The sequence below is a fragment of the Ictidomys tridecemlineatus genome, chromosome 6, assembly GCF_052094955.1.
Source record: "Ictidomys tridecemlineatus isolate mIctTri1 chromosome 6, mIctTri1.hap1, whole genome shotgun sequence".
NCBI lineage: Eukaryota > Metazoa > Chordata > Mammalia > Rodentia > Sciuridae > Ictidomys > Ictidomys tridecemlineatus.
Genome location: NC_135482.1, coordinates 46,175,991 through 46,197,795, shown reverse-complemented (window position 1 = coordinate 46,197,795; position 21,805 = coordinate 46,175,991). Strand labels below are relative to the sequence as shown.

The following is a 21,805-nucleotide window of genomic DNA, read 5'->3' as shown; positions in this document are numbered from 1 at the left end:
GCATTAAAGAGAACAAAATCATGGCATTTGCAGGTAAATGGATGGAGTTGGAGAAGATAATGCTAAGTGAAGTTAGCCAGTCCCCAAAAATGAAATGCCAAATGTTTTCTCTGCTATAAGGAGGCTTATTCATAGTGGGGTGGTGGTGGGGAACATGGGAGGAATAGACAAACTCTAGATAGAGCAAAGGGGAGGAAAGGGTAAGGAGGAGGCATGGGGGTAGGAAAGACAGTGGAATGAGATGGACATCATTACCCTAAGTACATGTATGAAGACACGAATGGTGTGACTCTATTTTGTATACAGCAAGAGACTTGAAAAATTGTGCTCTATATGTGTAATATGAATTATAATGCATTCTGCTGTCATGCATAACAAATTAGAATTTAAAAAAAGATTAGGGATTTGAAAACAAAAAGATTGGGAATTAAATAAAGATGCTCATTATCACTACAAAAAAAAAAAAAAGAAAGAAAGTTCTTTCAAGGCCAGCCTCAGAATCAGTGAGATCCTAAGCAACTTAGTGAGATTCCATCTCAAAAAGAAAGAGACCTGGGGGTGTGGCTCAGTGGTAAAACATCCCTTTGTTAAATTCCCACCACTAAAGGGGGAAAAAAGCAAGCATTCTGAGTTTGCCATGTGGACATGTCCGTTCCATCTAGTCATTCCCCACCAGAAGCATTTGATTAATTAGAACCCTTCATTCACCAATGGCATTAATTCTCTGCTCATCTGGAACTCAGTCCTACAAAGCTAACATTTCATATGAAACAAGGAAGAACTTTTTAGAAGTGAGCTGTTAAACTTGGCTCTTTGGGTTTGTTTCTGGGGAATTCTTTTCTGTAACTATTAATGCTTTTAAAGCTACCATAATCACAGATTTGTACAGAGTATAGTTTTGTTTCCTCTTGGGCAAGAGAAAAATTCAATATTATCTTAACATAATATTTCTCAATTGTAATATATAATTCTGAGTCTACAACAGCCTTTTTTTTTTTTTACACAAATCATAGAGTAGACAGCAAAACCATAAACTGATGTGGCCATCCAATATCACTTAGTTTAAGGAAAGAAGGAAATCAAACTGATCAAACCGAATGAAGACATCCTTTGGTGGGTAATTCAATCCCAACTTTAGCACAAATGACCTCTAAGTGAACTGCAAGATGAGAAACTTACCTTGAATGACTTCATTGGCAGTAAGCCTGAGAGTGAAATCAACCCACAACCTTGAAAGATACACACAATCCTTTTGCAGTGACCTGATTCTCGAAGGGCTTTCACTCCCCCCCCCCCCAACCAACGTTGGCCATCTCTGGCTAAGACCAGAGGAAGCACACAAAAGACAAACCACTTACCTCCAACAACCTGGTAGTCAAAACAAGGGCAATGTAAGCAAGATTTTTTCTTCTTCTATCAAAGTTGGAAAGACTACCTTTATTCTCCCAAGTTCGAGCTAGTATCAGGTGTGATAAAGAGTTCTGAAGTGTTCTGCCTTTTTCTCTTCATTACAAAGTAAATTAAATTTGGATTCCAGATACTTCAGAATCTACACTTACTCACTCAGGGTTTAACACAAACCCTGGGCCATGGGTGCCAAATTAGTTGCTCAGAATATCAGGAAAAGGTTTACAGTTTAGGATTCACAAAGACACACAAGACAAGAAAGGAGTCAAGAAGTGCTACAATGTACTAGAGAAATTCAGGAGAAGAGAGGGGAAGCTTGGATCAGGGATTCCCACATTAGAATCTCCTGAGATCCTTGTTAAAGAAAAAAAAAAAAAAAGGCCATTTCCTAAGTTCTCTCTTTTTGGGATCAAGGGATCAAGCCCAGAGCCTTGCACTATGCCAAGCAGACACTACAATTGAGCCACATCCCTTGTCCCCTCAAAATACCAATTCCTGAGCTTCAACCTCCATCTACTAAATCGAATTCCATGGGTAAAGTCTAAGACATTTAACAAGTCCCTTTGGTGATTGAGGCCTATTACTGTTTTTGTTTTTTTAATTTTTTAAATTTGCTCTTTTTAGTTACACATGATAGCAGAATGTATTTTGACCTATCATACATACGTGGAGTATAACCCCATTTTTGTGGTTGTGTATGATGTGGAGTTACACTAGTCATGTATTCATAAACACGCATAGGAAAGTTATGTCTGATTCACTCTACTGTATTTCCCATTCCCATACCCCATTCCCTTCCCTTCATTCCCCTTTGTCTAATCCAGTGAACGTCTATTCTCCTCCCTGCTGATTATTGTTATTACAGTTTAAAAGAAACTGAATGGTCCAGATAGATTTGGGAGCCAATTTAGATAAAACCATCTCATTTTACATATAATGATGAACCTGTTTCTATGTTAAGAGATATACTTCTATTGTATCTTTTAGGATGGCTGCTAAATGTTTTGTTATATGAGCACACTTCCATTTATTCTACCAGTTCTTTCTTGTTAGAGGTCCACCAAGAAGTAATTTTATGCAAATTGTGCCATGTTCACTAAAATTAAGTACAGAATCTAACATTAAAAAGATTTCTAAGATTAGGCTTGGAAGGCCAAAGCAGGAGGATTGCAAGTTCAAAGCAGTCTCAGCAATTTAGTGAGGCTCTAAGCAACTAAGTGAGACCCTGTCTCAAAATAAAAAGTAAAAAGGGCTGGAGATGTGGCTCAGTGGTTAAGTGCCTGGGGTTCAATCCTCAGTACAAACAAACAAATAAATAAAACTATTTACATTGTGAGAAAAATCAATGAAAAATTATGTAACATCAAAATGTGGGCTGGGGCTGTGGATCAGTGGTAGCATACTTGCCTAGCATGTGTGAGGCACTAGGTTCAATTCTCAGCACCACATATTAAATAAATAAATAAAGGTCTATGAACAATTAAAAAATATTAAAAAAACCGTGTAAAATAGGTTGTTCATTAAAAACATACAGCACCACAGTATATAAAGCCTAAAATAATGGAAGAATCCCTATACGAGATGGAAATAGCACATGTCAGTGATAAGGAGCTTCTTTTTTCTTTTTCATGTTTGCAGTTTTTAAAATTAAAAAAATAAATTCTTTCTTAGTTTTTTTCTTTAATAAGAACAGAACAATTAAAACATCAAAATTTATCATTCATTAAGTCTGGGTATTATGGGCAGGCACTATGCTAAGTAAATGCTGTCTGCTACTGGATGTTCATAACACCTTTGTGTAGGGGGTGAGAGCCACACTTCATAGCTGAGTGAAATGGCAAAACCAGGTTCAAAACCAGGCACGACTAAGCCCAAGATTTGTGCACCTCGATACCACCACACAGCCCCAATCTTCCTAGAAGTACTGGATAGGCTGGAACCCTGGTCTCAGGAAGAAATCTCCAGGCAGCTTTTTCAGTGTTGTGTTGCTATGTTTGCACCTGGAACAGGGTCCTGCCTGCTACCTGGCTCTGGACTGCTTGGTCTAGGACAAAACAACCAAATCCAAGGCTAACTTATGGGCACAATCCACGCAGGGTGCTGATGTAACACCACCGTCCGTCTACCTCTACCTTGACAGTTTCAGTAGAAAGTGTGCAGAGACCCTGGGTGGCCCTGACACTGGAGCAGAGCCACAGTCATTTGTCATGGGACTTGTATACATGGCCTGACACATGAACTTGTACCCAGAGTGCTGGATCAGCTGCAGGTTTCTCAGATATGCACTTCTCTGTGTTTTCTTACCCGTAACCTTTGACCTAAGTGAGAGCTTGAGAGAGCTTGCCCAATGACTGAGTTTCCATTTCAAAGATCAGTGAGAATAACAGCCCTCTTGGGAAGGCTGTTTTAAGATTGTCCCAGCAAGGGTTTATCAACAGTGTGAGTTCCTTTTACCTTCCCAAAGAATAATCCACAGATCTGACACCAAACCTTTGGTTTCCCTTATGCATAGTCCCCTTAACCCCGCTCCCCGACAAACGAGAAGTTGATCACACATGGTACAGAAATAATGGATGAGTCCACAGAAGAGTGGAAATCATATGTAATCATGTTGGTTTAATCACTCAGTCTCCACAGTTCAAACACCCTCTGCATGTGAAATAGAGGAAAAGAGGTCCCCATAAAGCAGGTCATTACAAAAACCAAACAAAAAACTAACATAAATTCTAGTAGATAATAACAAAACAGAGACAAAAAGCATAGGCAAGTTTCCAGATTGGCTCTGCTTGTGTAGTGCCATCCACAACTGAAAGCATTTTGCATATACTCAGTCATTTAACGCTAGAACTCTAAGCAGTATTAGTATCACGCTTCTACACATGAGGAGACAGTCTTCCCTAACCTCATAAGGCAGTGGTTCTCATAGTGTGGTCCTAGGACCAGCAGCAACCGCAACACCTGGGAACTTACTGGAAATGCACATTCTTGGGTTCCACCCAGATGCACGGATCAGTGAGTACTGATCTGGGCATGGTGAGCAGCAATCTGTGTCTTAATTAGCTCTTCAGGTGATTCTCCTGCACACAGAAGTTTAAGACCATCATAAAAAGGCCTGGGATGCCTACCCACAATGCCTCTGTTCTGTTGCTAACCACTGTACTATACTGCTAATCACCTAGAAATGGAAAAATACACACACACACACAAAATCATGAAGAATCAAAGGAACACAAACTTATGAGCCAAGGTTGCTGTGTGTCCAACTTCTGTTGTGGAGACATTTTTCTTTCTGTGGAGCACTGGAAATGGAAGGAGGAAGGTAAGGGGACACCTGAGGATAGTTTGAGAAGTTATAGATATTGTTAGCTCTGTTGGTCCTGTTCTGATTATCTGTTATGTCCCCAAACTGCTTTCCTAAGGACTACAGACAATCCTTAATGACTTTTGTTTGCCCCAAAGGTGTGGAAACTGGGCTGGCTGCATTTCTGGGATCTGGCTGTTCTATCTATGTCTTTGCTCAGCCTAATATGGCCATTGCTGGATTTTCTGCTTTTTTCAAATCCTACAAATTCAAGGCAAACCTAATTCTAAGAAATCTCCCCAGAGTACTCTGACTCACCAGAATATTTTGAAAATATGGCATCATAAGACCATTTTGACAAAATGGCATCACAAGACCTGTCATTGCAAAACATTCCACCTTTTGATCAGTTTCCTCAGGTTTCATGTGGGCCAGTCTGGTGGTTTTTAACCATGTTATCAGCGCTGCCTCAACCATCCTGTTCTTCTGCTCCCCTGTGGTACCTCCCATGGTGTATTATGGTCATCCACCTGGGCTTAGGTCACCATCTTAGTAAAGACCTCTGAGGAAGGCTGTATTTCTGGTGCCCTCTTGAACTCAGGTATGTCATGTGACTTGCTTTCATCAATGAAATGAGAGTTGACATGACATGTCACTTCTGGGCAGCGGCTTTAAGAGCCAATGCATGATAGCCATCTCCTTTCTCACTGACACAAGACAGGCAGTGTTTGATAGAGACTACTCTGTCAGCTTGGGTTCTTGGGAAGACGATAGCCAACAGAGCCACAACCAAACAGTGAAGGACATATAATGTGAGATTTAAACCTTAATTTTGCTGTTAAAAACCACTGAGATTTTGAGGGAGGGAGTCTTCAATTTATGGAGTACAGTCAAACCTATCTTATAGGGCATTCTTTCTCTAACCAGCCCCAAACCAAAACCTTGCCCCCTGCTGAATGTGCATTATACCCACTGCTGATACCACTGCCTTTTCAGACAGGGGTCCCCAGACAGACCATAAGATTTTTGTTGAAGTGACCTAGAGTTTAGACATTTTTTTTTAAACTACTCATAATCCAAATGATCAAGTTCTAAACATGGTATAGAGTTTTGCTTTCATACCACCGAAAGGTGTCATATGCCTCTGAATATTCGCTGATTGATGGTGGACAGCCAAAGCAAACAATAACAACAACAAAATCAATATTATTTCAATGCATTGCAGACACTGTATCAAAAAGGAACACCATAGTAAGACATCTCTTGGGATTGTTTCCTTATCTTATTATATCTTCTTATACTGCCTGTACCAACAAATAGAATTTGTAGGTAGATGGATGTGATTCCAGATGGAAGTAACACTTTGAAATTCTAATAGTGCAAAGTTGGGCATGAATAGAGGAAAAAGAGGAAAACAAAAGGGCACAGATAGTTGCCATGTGGTAAGTAAAAGGGGCAAGACAAGCAGAGGAGGTCCTGGTAGGATGCACTGAAAGCACAGCCATCGGCAAAATGGTAGTCAATAACCTGCTGGCCCGACCTTAGGAATCAGGAACTGGACAGCAAAGACTTTGGCTAAATCACAGACACAAGACGAAGCTGAAACAGCAGTTTGTACTGTGGCCTGTCACTGCAGCTTTGATGCATTAAGTGCAGCTGCCAAAGATGACCTGCTTTAAAGAAATCGGATACATATCTATTGTGTAAAGAACCATTCTTGCACAAAGGCTTAACCTATCATCTTTTCGTTTATTCATTTGACACCCATATTTACAGATGCCTATCCTGAGCCTGGCATTTGGTCAGCTCAAACAAATGTAAGTCACTAAACTGTCCTGGAAAACAGTAATTTTCTATTTCTGACACTGTTTTCATCATTTAAAAAAAGTGAAGTCCAAATGAAGCATGTTGGATAGTCTCTGTTATTTGGGTGTTACTCTGACGTGAGATGGATCACATACATGCTCCACTGCTGTTCCTGCAGTGGTTCCCCAAGGCATCAAGATAGAACCTGTGTCCTTCAGCAGTACATCAGACATCTCATGATCTGCCCCGACTGGCCACAGGTCTCCCGGCACAGTCCCACATACTAGGTCGAGCATTCTTCATTGTGTGTAGCTCCCAAAGGAGCCAACCCTCTGTCTCGACTCCTCCCATGCAGATTATTCTGCACCTGAATAGTCCTTAGACTGCTGATCGAAGTAGCCAACTTACACTTGCCTTTTTAGGCTCAAGTAAAACTCCTTCTGGATCCAACACATTTCTTACTCCTCTTCTGCTCAGCCCCATTCCTTACCAGCCCAACTTAGATGCTTCCTTTGAACTCCCAGAGTACCTCTGCAATCCTTTTCCTAATCTCATTGAAACCAAAGGACTGTGTATCTCTGTGCTTGCTAAATTAAGTATAGTCCTCGCACACACACACAGTAGATGATCGGAAAATGCTTGCCGAATAAGTGAATGTCTAAATGAACAAGCTAACCCAAGGAAATCCAGTTGGAGTCACCCATGGCTCAGAAATTAGATGAATTTGTTTTCGAGTACTGATGGAAAAATCTGTGAGTAGTCTACAAGGTGCCATCTTGGGTGAGCTCTGGAAAGAACTCAATTTTTTAGATTAATTCCAGAGTAGATGGACCTTCTTAGAGTATTTCCATACTAGAGAGTGCTTAGATCCAAACAAAATATTTGGCTTCAAGTTAGACTCTTCCAATATTGTGGGGAGATGGGGTTTCATTTGCTTACACATTTATCCCATGGCACTAATGTGTTGATATCATACCTGAGAAATGGAGATATAAGGTTCTATTTCATTTTTTCCTGAACAGATGAATGGGGAATCTTTGAGGATTCAATTCCTGAATCAGGGACATTTCCATTTTTAATTGAAAAAAAAAGAGCAAAAAAAAAAAAATCTGAAGATATATCAAGTTGAAATGAAATTTTATTTTTCTTTTTTAATTTTAAGACATTCAAGGCTCCCAGAGAAATAGCAGCCTGTCTCATTAATCACCAACTATCAACCCAAACAGGAAGATCGTCGGCAATCCCCCCACCTCCTTCTCTGGCAACCCTACTTCTCTATGTCTCCTATTCTACTCCCAGGTCAGAGGTTGATACATCTGTTCTCCTTCCTCTAAGCACTTTAAACTATAAATTATAAAAGTATGAGACAATTTTAAAACAGTTTTAAAAACTAGACATAATTTTCATGTCCCCCAATCTTTTTAATTTCTCTATGTTCCTTTCTAACCTTTTTTTTTTTTCATAAAGAGACAGGAAATTTGTTTTTAAATCCCCAAAGTGAAAACCCCCAGAGGACCCACAGTATAAAAAGCTGAGAACTTCCCTTTTTGGTCTCTTGGGAGAGGTCAACATAATCAGATCATTTTTTTCAGAAGGACAGTTTGACAATAATAATGTAAAATAGAGCATTACCCTAAAGTACAAACTAGTACTTTAAAATAATCTTAAATTTAAATTTTTAAACAAAAAAAAAATTTTTTTTCCCGAATCCAGAGCCTTGTAAATGCTAACCACATGCTCTGTCACAGAGGTATACCCCAGTCCTGTAAATGTTATTTTAAAATATACGATCATTATACTATATAGTTGCTGTCCATTTGGGGTTTCCTCTTTTATGGGATGTCAGGGACATTCTGGTTCAGTGTTGAGGTCATGATTCTTCCTGCTACATGGGAGTTTTTATTCCTCATCTCCCCCATCCTCCCACCCCCAGTATTGGGACTTGAACCCAGGGGTGCTCTACCACTGAGCAACATTCCCAGCCCTTTTCATATTTTATTTTGAGACAAGGTCTTGCTAAGTTGCCCGGGCTGACCTTGAACTTGTGATCCTCCTGCCCCTGTCTCCTGAGTTGCTGGAAACACAGGCATGTACTACTTTGCCCAGCTGGTGGTGTTCTTTCTTACCAGTGCCTATAAATATCACACAGCTATAATTTATAATGAAGTTAATTTTGAACAATTGACCCAAAAAACTTTTTTTTTATTGCTACTATTAGAACTCATCATTTAGTGGCAAGGAACAATGACAATTAATTCACTAGTTTCCTTACAAACTTCTTTGGAGAATAAAGACTGACTTTCAGGCATCCAACCTCCCTGAAGTTGCCAGAACGCGGTTCCTTTGAGGACTGAGCTTGACCTAAATCTAGGACATGTGATGGCTTAATGAAGGTGGACTTCTCACCACCCTCAGCAACCTAATGTTCAAGTCTCACAAATGGATCCATTAGCTGAGGACAAAAGAAAAACCCTAGTAGATGAGGCAGCATCAGAACAATTGGAGAAAAATCGCAAATATAAAAGTGCCCATAACATGTGGATAGAGAACTTATGCCAAAAGTCAGTAGAAATTTAGGTTCCAGAAGGTCTGTAAGTTAGTATATAGGTCAACCACATTCATTGAAGTTTTTTAAAAAAGAAAATGAAATATGGATTCATAAAATGGAAGGGCTATTTGGAGACACAACATCTTTCAAAAATATCTTAGATTATAAAAAAAATTCACACCATCAGGCATCAGGGTGAATTTACTTCTTAATTCCAAGGACTGCATCTCACTCAGAATCCCCAGGGCATGATGCCAGAGGGACAGTGCCCGACCTGGGAGCAGCATTTCCACGTTGCTATGAGGGCAGGGCAGGAAGCGAGTTACCTCTGCTAACCACTGATCATAAACACCTCTTTCATAATATTTTCTTACTTGACCTGTTTCCAAAATGATTGTGGCCACCCCCTATATTTTAACCATTTCAATGCTTATGAAGCTGGAAAGCCATGTTAAGAATTTCCAGTCCAGCTGTGGCGGAGGGATTCTAGGAGACAACCACAGCTTTTAGAAAATGAACTGGTTTATTAGGAATAAACCAATGACATAAATTGGTTCAATGTGAATTGGCCAATGTTGAAAAAAAAATAAAAAAAGCAGAGGGACCTTCCTAGATTATGAGAAAAAAAGATATACACAGCATGCAGCAGGTAAGCCTTAATTTGATTCTGGGAGAAAGAGTTATAAAAATATTCTTGAAACTATTGGTAAGCTTTAAAAATGCAGTATGCTATTTGATGTTATGGAATTCTTATTACTTAGTTTAATGATTGTGTGTTGTGACTAGGTAGGAAGAAATCACACTCAGGAGATGCATGCTGAAGAACTTAGGGATGATAAGGCATGCTGTCTACCAATTCTAATGGTTTAGTACAAAGCTGAAAGAATAGAGAGGGTGGAAAGACAACCAGAGACTGTGAGAAAGTATGTACACTTCTGATAAAGGACTATTACTCAAAGTACAGAAAGAACTCTTAAAATTCAACAATAAGAAAATACATCACCCAATTAAAAATAGGGTCAAAGACTTTAACAGACACATCACCAAAGAAGATATGCAAATGCCAAGTGAGTGTATGAAAGGGCACTCCATGTCACGTATCACCAAGGAAATGCAAATTAAAACGTGGTATCCTTTCATATGTATTAGAATGCCCCAAATCTGGGACACTGACATCACCGAATGTTGCAAGGATGTGGAGCAACAGGAACTCTCAGTCATTGCTGATGAGAATGCAAAATAGTGTGGTCACTGTGAAAGATAGTTTGGGAGTTTCTTACAAAACAAATTTCTTGTCATAAGATCCAGCAATATGCTTTTTGTTAGTTACTCAAGTGAACTGAAAACTATGTTCATGTAAAAACCTGCTCCTGAATGTTTGTAGCAGTTTTACTCATAACTGTCAAAACTTGGAAGCAAACAAGATGTCTCTCAGTAGATAAATGGATAAACTACGGTATACCAGGACACTGGAAAATGGAATGCTGGAAATAATGGAAAAACAACGGAATAATGGAAGAATGCAAAACATCCTAAAAAAATGAGTTATCAAGCCATGAAAATACAAGGAGGAAACATAATACATGTTACCAACTGAAAGGAGTCAACCTGAAAATCCTACCTAAGATATGATTCCAAGTGTAGAACATCCCAGAAAAGATCAAACTATGGAGAAAGCAAAAATCAGTGGTTTCCAGAGGGATGGAAAAAGTAGTGCAGGAGGATTTTTAGGACAGTGAAACTACTCTGTAGTAAAGGTAGTGGCATGTCATCGTGCATTTGTCCAAACATACAGGTTGTCTAACATTAAGAGTGACCCACAGAAGGCATATCACTAAGAATGAACCCTAATGCAAACTATGGGGGTGACTGATGTGTCCACAGGGGTTCATCAGTTGTAACAAATGTATCACTTTGGTGAGGAAGGTTAATTATGGGGAGACTGTTCATGCATGGGGACAGGAGTACATGGGAACTTTCTGTACTTTCCTTTCAATTTTGCTGTGAACTTAAAACTGCTCTAAAAAAAAAAACAACAAAAAAGCCCCTGGGGGCAAAAGTGTAAAACAGATCATAGTAAGAAACCAGGCCTTAATTCACTGGCATCTAGTGAAGGTGGGAAATAGAGTAAAGGCAATAGGTACTTAAGGAGGGAGAATGGAGCCCCCAAGGCAAGGAATTCACAGGCAGCTCTTCCTGATGAAAACACAAAACTATATAAATTATACTAGATAAGGAATCAAGATTTTGCTATGAGAGGCTGAGGCAGGAAGATCTCAAGTTCAAGGCCAGCGTGGGCAACTTACAGAGATCCTGTCTCAAAACAAAAAGGGCCAGGGATGTAGCTCAGTGGTAATGCATCCCCGAGTTCAATCCCCTCACCCCTAAAAAGAAAGAGAAAAAGGAATCAGTAAAGTGTGGATATTGGGCAGTTTTAATCATGACCTCCACATCTTCCTTAAGATTGGGTTTTGAGTCAAGGGGAAAAAAATGTAAATAACTGAAGTTATTATTTTCTGCCTCAATTTAATCACCACTCCCCTTTAGTCTTTGGGTAGAACAAAGTAGCAGGATCATTAAAGAAGAGGAAGGGAAGGGGGTACTGGGGCAGGGGCTGCTGGGAAGAGAGTACAAGAATTGCTAATGTCACTCATTCTGTGAACTCAGACTGAGGAATTTTCTTTAAAGGGCATCAATGCAGAACTGTGTTGTCACTTTCACAAATCATTTCAATTTATCATCTCACAAAAATCACAGCATATATTTGTCAATAAGCTCAAGAAGCTATATGACAATTACTCAACATCTTTCTAAGGAGTGCATAAATAGTTACATTCCTATTTCTATTTGTATTTTTAAGTAGACAAGAAGAATATGAGCATACTTTAACACACTATATTACAATTCTAGATTACTTGGGTGGTGCTGAGTAATTTCTGCAACAATGTAACATGTAACAAAGTAGTCTCCGTAGCAAAGCAGTAAATTTTAAGTAACTACTTTTGCAAAGTCACTACAAATACAAATATTTCCTAAAATAAAACAAAAAACCTGTGCCCAAGCAATCATACCATACCACCCTACCTTCAGAAATTCTCAACAGACTACTCAAGCTTTTCACAGCATTTGGCAATGATGCTCTCTGAAGACCCACCAACAATGATCACTCGTGGGGCCAATTATGGGTGATCTTTAGTAAGTAATTTCTACTGCTTTTGGACTCGTCCAGTAAATGTTTCACTGAGCTTTGACTGTTATGATCATAGAGGGGTGAACATATCTAAATGATGTCATAGTCACGGAGTCAGAGGAAGAACTCAAAGATTTCAGGAATGCAAAGATTTTCTGCCAAAACTGACATTTTACATAATTTCTAAAGAAGGTAGGTATTATTACCCTCATTTTACAGATAAGGGACAGGTTCAGGCAGCTGGGCGTTGGGCTGGGTTTTGTTTACTGTGAAGTTCATGTTTTCCTTCCCATGTATAACAGAATATCCTCTGTTACCACCTTAGATGTCATTGATGTTTACCTTTCTTAGGACAGAGAACTTGGGGCATCTAATTCCCAGAACAAAGCAAGAGTTTCATTTCTCACAGTCCTCTCCCTACCTCACAAATGGAGTGATTAGTAAGTCACTTTGCCAACAGTGGCATTAGACTCACCAATGAGAAGCTGCTTTCTGGAATGTCCTGTGGTTTCTTTTCTTTTGTGTCTGTAAGAGCTTTGAGGTGCTGCTTACAGTTGAAAGTCAATGTTATCTGAAAAGTGGGCCTATGCATACTTTACATGGAAATGAGAATTTATTTCAGAAATCGGTTAAGTTTCCCAACTGTATACATTGACAATTGCCTGATCACAGGTATTTCCAACACTGAAGATTGTAGATTTAAGGATGCCACCTTGTGGGCTTGGATGTATCTCAAAGCTCTTGCCTAGCATGTGTGAGGCCCTGGGTTTAATCCAGCACTGCAAAAACAAACAAACAAAAAACTTGTATTCATAATTGCAGTTTTTGTTCAATATGTCTCAAGGAGCCACACTGAATGTTAAGACTCGGAACTGTCTGCCAATCCCAAGATTACCTGGGCTACCTCCACAGAAATTTTTTAAGATCAGAAAATCTCCCAGTCTCAACACTGTGGCTTCATCAAACTATATAATTAGCTTGCATTTTAGATCAGCTCCTACCTTAAAATGCAGGTTGAGAAATGCCCATTTCAGAAGGAGCATGAGGAAATGCAGCTGTTAATAAGCCACCTGAGTTTATCCACCCTTTTAAAGCATATCTTATCTTGATCTTAGTTTGTATTCATTTAATTAACAATTTATGCCCTGCCAACTTCATGAAGGACAGGAGGCAGCTTGGTCACACAGCACATTGCTCAATGGCAAACTATTCTCAACAAACAGTGGGCAACATGCCAGTTTCAAAGGTCTAGCACTAATTTCATGCACATGCATATATGACACCAGTCAGGCCTCTTGCAAGGCACCTACTTTTCCATGGGCTGTGACACAGAAACCTTACCAGAATGTGCAAATAAGTATGAGGAGCCATTCCAGAGACACTTTAATTTATTTATTTTTGTTGGTACTGGGAATCAGGATCTTGAGCATGTTAGGCAAGTGATCTACTACTGAGCTACACATCCAGATGATGATGATATTATTATTATTATTATTATTATTATTATTATTATTATTATTATTATTGTTATTCAATATAGGGGAAGCTATACCCCTAGTCCTTTTTTATTTTTTTATGTTGGAGACAGGGGTTAAGTTGAACGTGGGATCCTCCTGCCTCAGCCTCTTGAATAGCTCAGATTTTAGGTTTGTGCCACCAGGCCTGGCCCAGAGATACTTTTTGACTTTGTTAGGTGTCTTCTCACAATGGATCAATGGAGCCCTGGTTTATCTCAAATCTAGCAGGACAATCATAGTTTTGCACTCATCATCTGCTGTACATGGTGGCCAACCTTTATCCTTTCTGATAATGTGCCTCTACTTACCTCAGTTGAGTCTAAGAAATTTGTAGACAGGGACCTTATATAAGCTGTCATCTACTTCACCACACTCAATAAATGGGCTGAAAGGATGATGCACTCTTAACAGGAGGAGGGGCAACAAGATTTGCTAGGGTTTTCTCATTGCTCAACAAGTCAGCCATGCTGAGCAACAATTACTAATAGGGCAGTACCTCAAGACATGCCCAACCATCGTGCAGAATTAGATGAGCTCTTGAAGACCAGTGATAAGGTATTGTTCAAGCCACCCTCTCATTTAGCACACTTGTCACCGGCATGAAATGGCATGAAATGGCATGATGGAGGCCCCCGGGCAAGCTGGGGAGCAGTTATAACCACACTTTTGCATTTAGGTGGAATGGAAGGCAGGAGTGGAAAATGCACAATGTGGTAGTCATATAGGAAGGACTTCTGCCCAATATGGAAATAAACTTTGATAGAATGTGACCAGGCCTGGCATTTACCCTCCTTGCATTAAAATACAGGAAGGTTTTAAAGCATCTCTCATGATATGTATTCCGAGGAATCATGTTGCAGGAATTTTATGTAATGCCTCTGCATCTTTGTGTGCTTTTCTTTTTAATCATGAATGAAAGTGTATGACATATCCTACAATGGAGTGTAGTCATTCTCAGATACTTTGTTTGCTCTATGTGTATGGTTCTGTTCATGTGGAGAGTTAAGCAGATCAACAGAAGACTAGGTCAGCAGCATCCCTGCATTTCTTACAAGTATATCTCTGAATGACCCATAGCAGAATTGCCTGAGATATTTGTTAAAATTTCACAGAGCTTAACTAGCATATGGGAGGCCCTAGGTTTTATCCTAGCACCATACACACACAAAAAAACTAAAAACTCTTCAGTGAAATAAAATATACATAGAACACTGTATACTGGCTGCAATACAACGAATACACAGACTCTAAGATATATAGCAAACTGTACACTGTGCAGCTCACTGTGAATTTTTATAAACTATACACTTGTCAGTACCTTGAGGCACCCTTATGCCTCTTGTAGGCACTGTCCTGGATTGTGGAGTCACTCCTACCAGTAGTAAGTGTGAATGTAAACCTCTTGTTCTCAGGCCTGCATAGTATTCTGTCATAAAGTGCAAACCAAACAGAAACACACTATCCTCCCAAATGAAGCACAAACCAAGCATGTCCCTACATGAAAAGATGTCTCATACCTGAAGGCATTTTTCTCAGCTTTTACCCCAAAGCTGACCTTGACCCAGAGCTGCAGTACTCACTGTAACTGGAGACAGGACTGGAAGAAAGTGCAGGTGGTCCAAGCAGCATTCTGCTTTTCGACTTCCAGGGTGGTCTGATTAACCAGGGAGGCATTATAAATATATTTTCCTGTCACAGGTTTTTCAGTTCTGCTTCATGAAGGCTCATCAGAGTTTAATTCTTCCCTGACTACTGCATTTACTGAAGTAGCCTCTTGTGATCATCTGGAACCAGAGATTTGGGTCTAAATGGAAACTTTTCTACATTTTGTGTGACTTTAACTTGCTGACTTTAACACATCAGTTTCCTTATGTGTAAAATAAGGCTCATCATAGTAGCACATGGGTTGCTGTAAAGAGCAGAGGAGCTAAAATATAGAAAGCACTTAGTGCAGAGCTTACACATACTCAGTAAGAAAACATGCTTGGGGCTGAGGTTGTGGCTCACTGGTAAATCCCTTGCCTAGCACATGTGAGGCACTGGGTTTGATCCTCAGCACCACATAAAAATAAATAAAATAAAGGTATTATGTCCATCTCCAACTAAAAAGTATTAAAAAGAAAAAGAAAACATGCTTGTGAGGTGAACATATATCTAAACTCATCAGTGTCACAGACACTAAGGGATTATATAAGTCCAATGTCAAAGGAAGGAAGATATAGTGGCAATTTGGGTTGATTAGCTTAGAGTAGTTCCTACCCACCCCCCCCCTTCCAAAGAATTACCCACCAAAGCATGCTCATTTGTTAACCATACTTCAGTCACAAGATATTATCTCTTGAAACTAAAAATATGTTAATTAACATGCCTATGCAATTTAATAGTCCACTACCTTTGCTATTAGAATGAATGGAAAAAGTCAATCATTAATCCAGGGATGAGTTATTATTTTTTTAGGGCATTATCTCAAACTTATTTTGTCCCAAATTATGGAATAAAAATTCTGTTATAAGTAGAAATGTCAAAGAATCCAATATCTGATTCACATTTGCTGTGATCTGGCTCTTATGAGGCAGATCACAGCAAACATGAATCAGGCATTGATTCATGTTTCCTGCCTCTGTCCCTGCCTCGACCCATTATGACCCGAGTTTACTCCACGGCCTGCTCTGCTCATCACATTCCCTTTTCTCCTCTGGACATCACGTCCTGAGTGTCTTTTCAGATTCTTCATGGCTCTTTCTGCTTACAAAAGTCATCCACACTTCAAAATTTGAATGTTCAAAAATACACGCTATAGAATGTGAAATCTATCCACTCACACCCCACTTTCAAAAATAGATTCCAGATGAATTTAGGTGCTAAAAACTAAAACGATAAAAATACTGAAAATGTATGGAATATATTTATGACCTTGGGGGTAAAGGTGGCTTTTTAAAATGAGACGTAAAACATAAAAGCTTTTAAGGAAAAGTCTCATGGACGTGACCTCATGCAAATTAAAAACTTCTGTAGGAAAAGAACATTGGAAACAAAGTTTCATAGATAAGTCACAGAACAGGTGAAAACATTTGCCACATAGAAAACAAAATATCTAAGAAGGTCTGTGAGTAAGTTAAAAAAAATAGGCAAAAGTCTTGAGAAAATATAAGCTGCTGGGCTGGAGATGTGGCTCAAGTGGTAGCACGCTTGCCTGGCATGCGTGAGGCCCGGGTTCGATCCTCAACACCACATACAAACAAAGATGTTGTGTCCGCTGAAAACTAAAAAATAAATATTAAAAATCTCTCTCTCTCTCTCTCTCTCTCTCCTCTCTCACTCTATCTTTAAAAAAAAAAAAAAGAAAATATAAGCTGCCAATAAACTGTGAATTCAAGGTCCACAGGGGCAGGGACCTGTTTGTTCACTGTTGTATGATCCTGCATCTGGAACATCAATGTTTATTTAATGTTGAGTAAGTGTGAAAACACACTCATTCTCACTTGTAATCATGAAATTCAATTTAAAATGGGGATTTTTTTTTACCATGCAGATTAGAAAAAAATTTAAAGTGTTGGTTATAATGTGAGGAAATGCACATACTCATGTGATGCTGGGAATTAAAAAATATACCTTATTATGAAGGGAAATTTTTCAGTATCTATCAAGCACAAAAATGCATGTACCTTTTGATTTAACAACCCCTAGCTTGGGAAATTGTTGAGCTGAGGTGCTTGTTCAACAGTATCTATTGCACTATCATTCAAAATATCTAAAAGTTGTAAGTGACCTAAATATTGAGCAATATAAAAATGATTAAATAAACTATGATAAAAATCACATCATAAGGGCTTGGGTTGTGGCTCAAGTGGTGCTTGCATAGCATGTGTGAGGCATTGGATTTGATCCTCAGCACCACATAAAAATAATTTAAAAAAAAGATAAGGTATCCACCTAAAACTAAAAAACAAATATTAAAAAAAAAATCATACCGTAAAGCTAGGGGCAAACCTCTATTGGAGGAGAGCTTGCCTAGCATATGTAAGGCCCTGGGTTTGATTTCCAGTACCACTCCCCACCCCCAGTCATACCACTGAATAGTATGAAGTAGTTTAAAACAAAGAGGCATCTCGACACTTACTGGCCTCCAACATACATAAGTGAAAAAGGCAGGTTGCACAAAAATACTTGTGAGAATGAAACACAACCTGTGGGCTGGGGTTGTAACTCAGTGGTAAAGCGCTTGCCTAGTACGCATGAGGCACTGGGTTAGATCTTCAGCACCACATAAAAATAAATAAATAAAGGTATTATTAAAAAAAAAAGAATGAAACTCAAAACTAGATCTGTGTATACATATAAATGAACAGAAAAATATTTGACTATGAACTTATTTTATCCACTATAGATTCTGGACATTGTCCCATGACAAAATATACAAATTTACCTTATTCTTTTATAAAGGTTGTATAATATTCTATTGACCAGATTTGGAATAATCTAACCAATTCCCTATTGATGAATGTATGTGTTTTTTTTTTAATCTTTGAGATATAATTCATATGCCATTCAATTCACTTGTTTAATACAATTCCCAGTTCACTGGTTTTTGGTACACTACATTACTATTTTTTTTTTATTTCAAACCCAGGGCCTTACACATGGTAGGCAATTTATGGTAGGCAAGCACTCCCCCAACATGGCAGTAGACATTACTACTTTTAAACACTATGTTAAACCATACTACTAAATTTGTTATTTTAGCCATTGTAAGTACACAAATCAGGCATTAATTAGATGGCTGCATCATTTTTCATTTTATTAGAAATAATGCTGCAAATCATATATACTTGATGAAAACGTTATCATAGGATAGAGAGCTCCTTTTAGAGAGATAGTGACAAATATAAAGGGTGATAAGAGAAAAATGGGCTGGTCTTAACCTAAAATTACCACATTATTGTTAAACATAATTTTAAACCCTTAGAAGAGGAGATTTCCCAAAGCAAATGCAAAAGTTGTGGGGAAACACCCCACATAACTTTTTTTTTAATGTTCATTCACACTGCCAAATATCTAAGTACAAGCTAATTAAAGCAAAGGAAGCTTTGTTACCGGGTATCTGAATATACACAGGCTAGATGTAAATAGAATGTGTCATCCAGTATCTGACAACTTATCCTGAGTCCTTTTTGTCAAACATACCACAGACATTTAGACCCTACAGAGAGAGATGGTTCCTAGTATTAGATCTGGTTTCCTATCTGGATGTCACAGTCTGATTGGAGACCGACCTCTGGCAATTCAATTAATCCTGTGCCCTCAGGTTCCTCTCTATACCATGGGGTCTGGCAAGGGTGCTGTAACTAGTGTGCTGCCCTCTGGGGCAGGAACAAGGTCAGCTCCACCTGCAACTGTGGCAGGAGCCAAGCTGTGAAGGCTGGGAGCTCCTGAATGGGCTGGGTACTTGCCTTGGCCCAGGGCAAATTACTTAACCACTGGCAAGTGGATCTCTAAAGCTGCAAATGGCTGCCTGCCTCAGACGGGCTGTGCAGACTCAGTGACAGAAAGTAGGAATGCTAGGCAGCTGTTCAGCAAATTCAAGGCTGAAGGGTGTCATGCACCTAAAACTTACGTCAGTGCCACGTTCAAGTTGTCGAATATCACCCTCTATGTAGCAGTAATAGTAGTAGCATATTCTTCTCTAGCATTTGTTATGTGCCCATTACATTCTGAGCACTTTACATTTATTAACCTATGTAGGCTTCTCAACAATCCAGGAGGAGGATACCATCATTTCCATTTTACAAAAGAGGCAGTGGGCACAGAGAAAGTAAGACACTGGTTTAAGATCATGGCTACTCAATAGCAAAGCCAGGATTCTAACTCAGGCACTTTATGCTTTCCGGGGTCTGTGTTGTTAACCACTATTAAACTGCCTATTATTGCTTATAAATATCTGTGTATTTGTGGGTAAGGGTATAAATATGATATTTTCCCTATTCTGATAGCTCCTTGATTCCAGTATCTGATACTAAGATCTCTTTTTTACTGTTTTTAAAAATTGAGATGATTTTGCCAAACACTTCATTTTAACCATACCACTGAACATAGAAATCTTTTAAAAAATTATTTATTTATTTCTTATTTTAGGAGACAGCATCTATGTTACTCAGGCTGGACTCAAATTCCTGGGTTCAAGCGAGCCTCCTGCCTCAGCCTCTCAAGTAGGTGGGCCAGCAGGCATGTACCACCACACTCAGCACCTGGAAATCTTTGTGTGTGTGTGTGTGTGTGTGTGTGTGTGTGTGTGTGTGTGTGTGGTGCTGGGGATTAAACCCAGGGCCTTGTGCATGCGAGACAAGCACTCTACCCACTGAGCTATATCCCTAGCCTGTTTTTAAAATGACCAATTGATAAGATGTTATAAAGGATATTCAAAAAACAGAGAGCATAAGAAAAGCCATTATTAAAGTTCTCATGGGTCACTTACAACCTCTAGGATCATACTGTGCCCTCTGAGCCTAATGGGTTTTAGAACCCAAATACTTGGTTTTCATACAGGGCAATGCTCCACTCCGTTAGCTCACTCTATTTCCCTCAAGTTTCTATCTCAAAATCAAATGGTTTCTCACTAGATTGCATGTACCCATTCGCCAGCTCATAACATGTCCCTTAGAGGAAATAGAGTTTGGGCTGCTGACTGCACAAGCCTCAGTGTTACAGCCGCCTGGGATTCTGTTAATCTACCCAACAGAAGGTTATTTTGTTTTCCTTCCTTCCTGTCTTCATCTAGCAAATGGGAAAAGCCTTCTTCTCTAGTAAATGGGACCCCCTGTGGTAAATAATGACATAGCTACTTGGTGATCCTAACACCTTCTTTGCAAAACGCATAGGAGTTGAGGCTGCTCAGGGCAGGCCCAAGTGTCCTATGTTGCTCTGCCATCTCTTCCTCCCAGAAGGGAGGGATGCTGAGTGGGCTCTTTCCTATCCATTAGACTCCTCCTTGGTCTATGCAGTCTTCCCCCAGAGGCCTGTAGCGGACAAGGGATCTTGGCAGTGCTCAGTGGAAAATCCAGAGCTCCTGAAAGCCAGATTCTGTTCCTTCTCTCCTACCCCTACCCTCTCAGTCCACCTTGTCTCTCCAAGGAATCTGCATAAATCTGAATCATAAATGACTGTGAGGTGGCTTCTGAGTCTGCATAAATCAGGACAGGTGGTTAATGTTCCTGAGCATTCAGAGGCTGTCTGCCAGGACATAGTCACAATGGGAGTAGAGGAGGTCAGGAGCGAGATCTTTTGCCTAACCCAATGTGCAGGTCATCAGCCAAGACACCATGTTATATACACAAGCTCATAGCATTTGGCTTGATAAACAGAATACGTTTAATATTCTCTAATGACATTTTGATCTGTTTCAGAGGGCTCTGAACCTTTGTGAAGTATCACCTACGTGAAGGACTCAACTAGAATGCTACATTCCAAAAGAAGGGACGAATCCTCCTTGACACCCTGCAGAGTCTAGCCCTTTAGCTGGCTCATGGCACATCCTCAGTTTACTCTTGCAAAGGTACCAGGGTCAACCAGGTATTTCATATTACTCAACCCGGGAATGGAAATTTATTCCAATATGATCTTATGTGGAAACCCAAGGAAAACAGTTGAAGCTGAGCTACTCTAGGTTAAGAAAGGGAACCTCAAGAGTCAACTCTCTCCTCACCTGGGAAGGACCCAAGGCCACCTCCACAGAAGCCTCAGAGCCCTAAATACCCTTTTAGAAACTGGAACGGGGGCTTTGAATCCTTTCAGAAGTGGGTCTGAACTGCCAGCTCTGCTCCTTACTAGCCAAGTTGTCTCAAGCAAGTCATTTCTCCTGGTCTTGGTTTCCCCATCTGTAAAACGGGCAGAACATGACTTGACACCTTGCTGGTGTCAGAATTTAAAATAATATAGAAAAGGACCAGTTCACAGAAAGCAAAAGCATTCAATGAAGCATATAACTTTTATTACTAATCCTCAAATACCTCCCTTTATTACTTGTTTTTTTTTTTTTTTTA

At 39.5% G+C, this 21,805-nt stretch overlaps 1 protein-coding gene and 1 long non-coding RNA gene across 10 annotated transcripts in view; one reads left to right on the top strand and one right to left on the bottom strand.

Annotated features, from left to right (window-relative positions):
- The window catches only part of Cpm (carboxypeptidase M), a 96,059-nt gene that overhangs the window by 61,787 nt on the left and 12,467 nt on the right, over positions 1-21,805 (bottom strand). The gene's annotated exons all lie outside the window — the stretch shown is intronic.
- Positions 1-21,805, top strand: part of LOC120888276 (uncharacterized) — a 54,450-nt gene that overhangs the window by 27,117 nt on the left and 5,528 nt on the right. For 3 of the 5 annotated variants that reach the window (XR_013440479.1, XR_013440477.1, XR_013440476.1), the window contains 2 exons: positions 19,902-19,975; positions 21,170-21,798. This is a non-coding gene — a long non-coding RNA (uncharacterized LOC120888276). Of the gene's footprint in view, positions 1-19,901; positions 19,976-21,169; positions 21,799-21,805 lie in introns of those variants that run through there. The other 2 variants (XR_013440481.1, XR_013440480.1) reach the window with 2 other exon arrangements.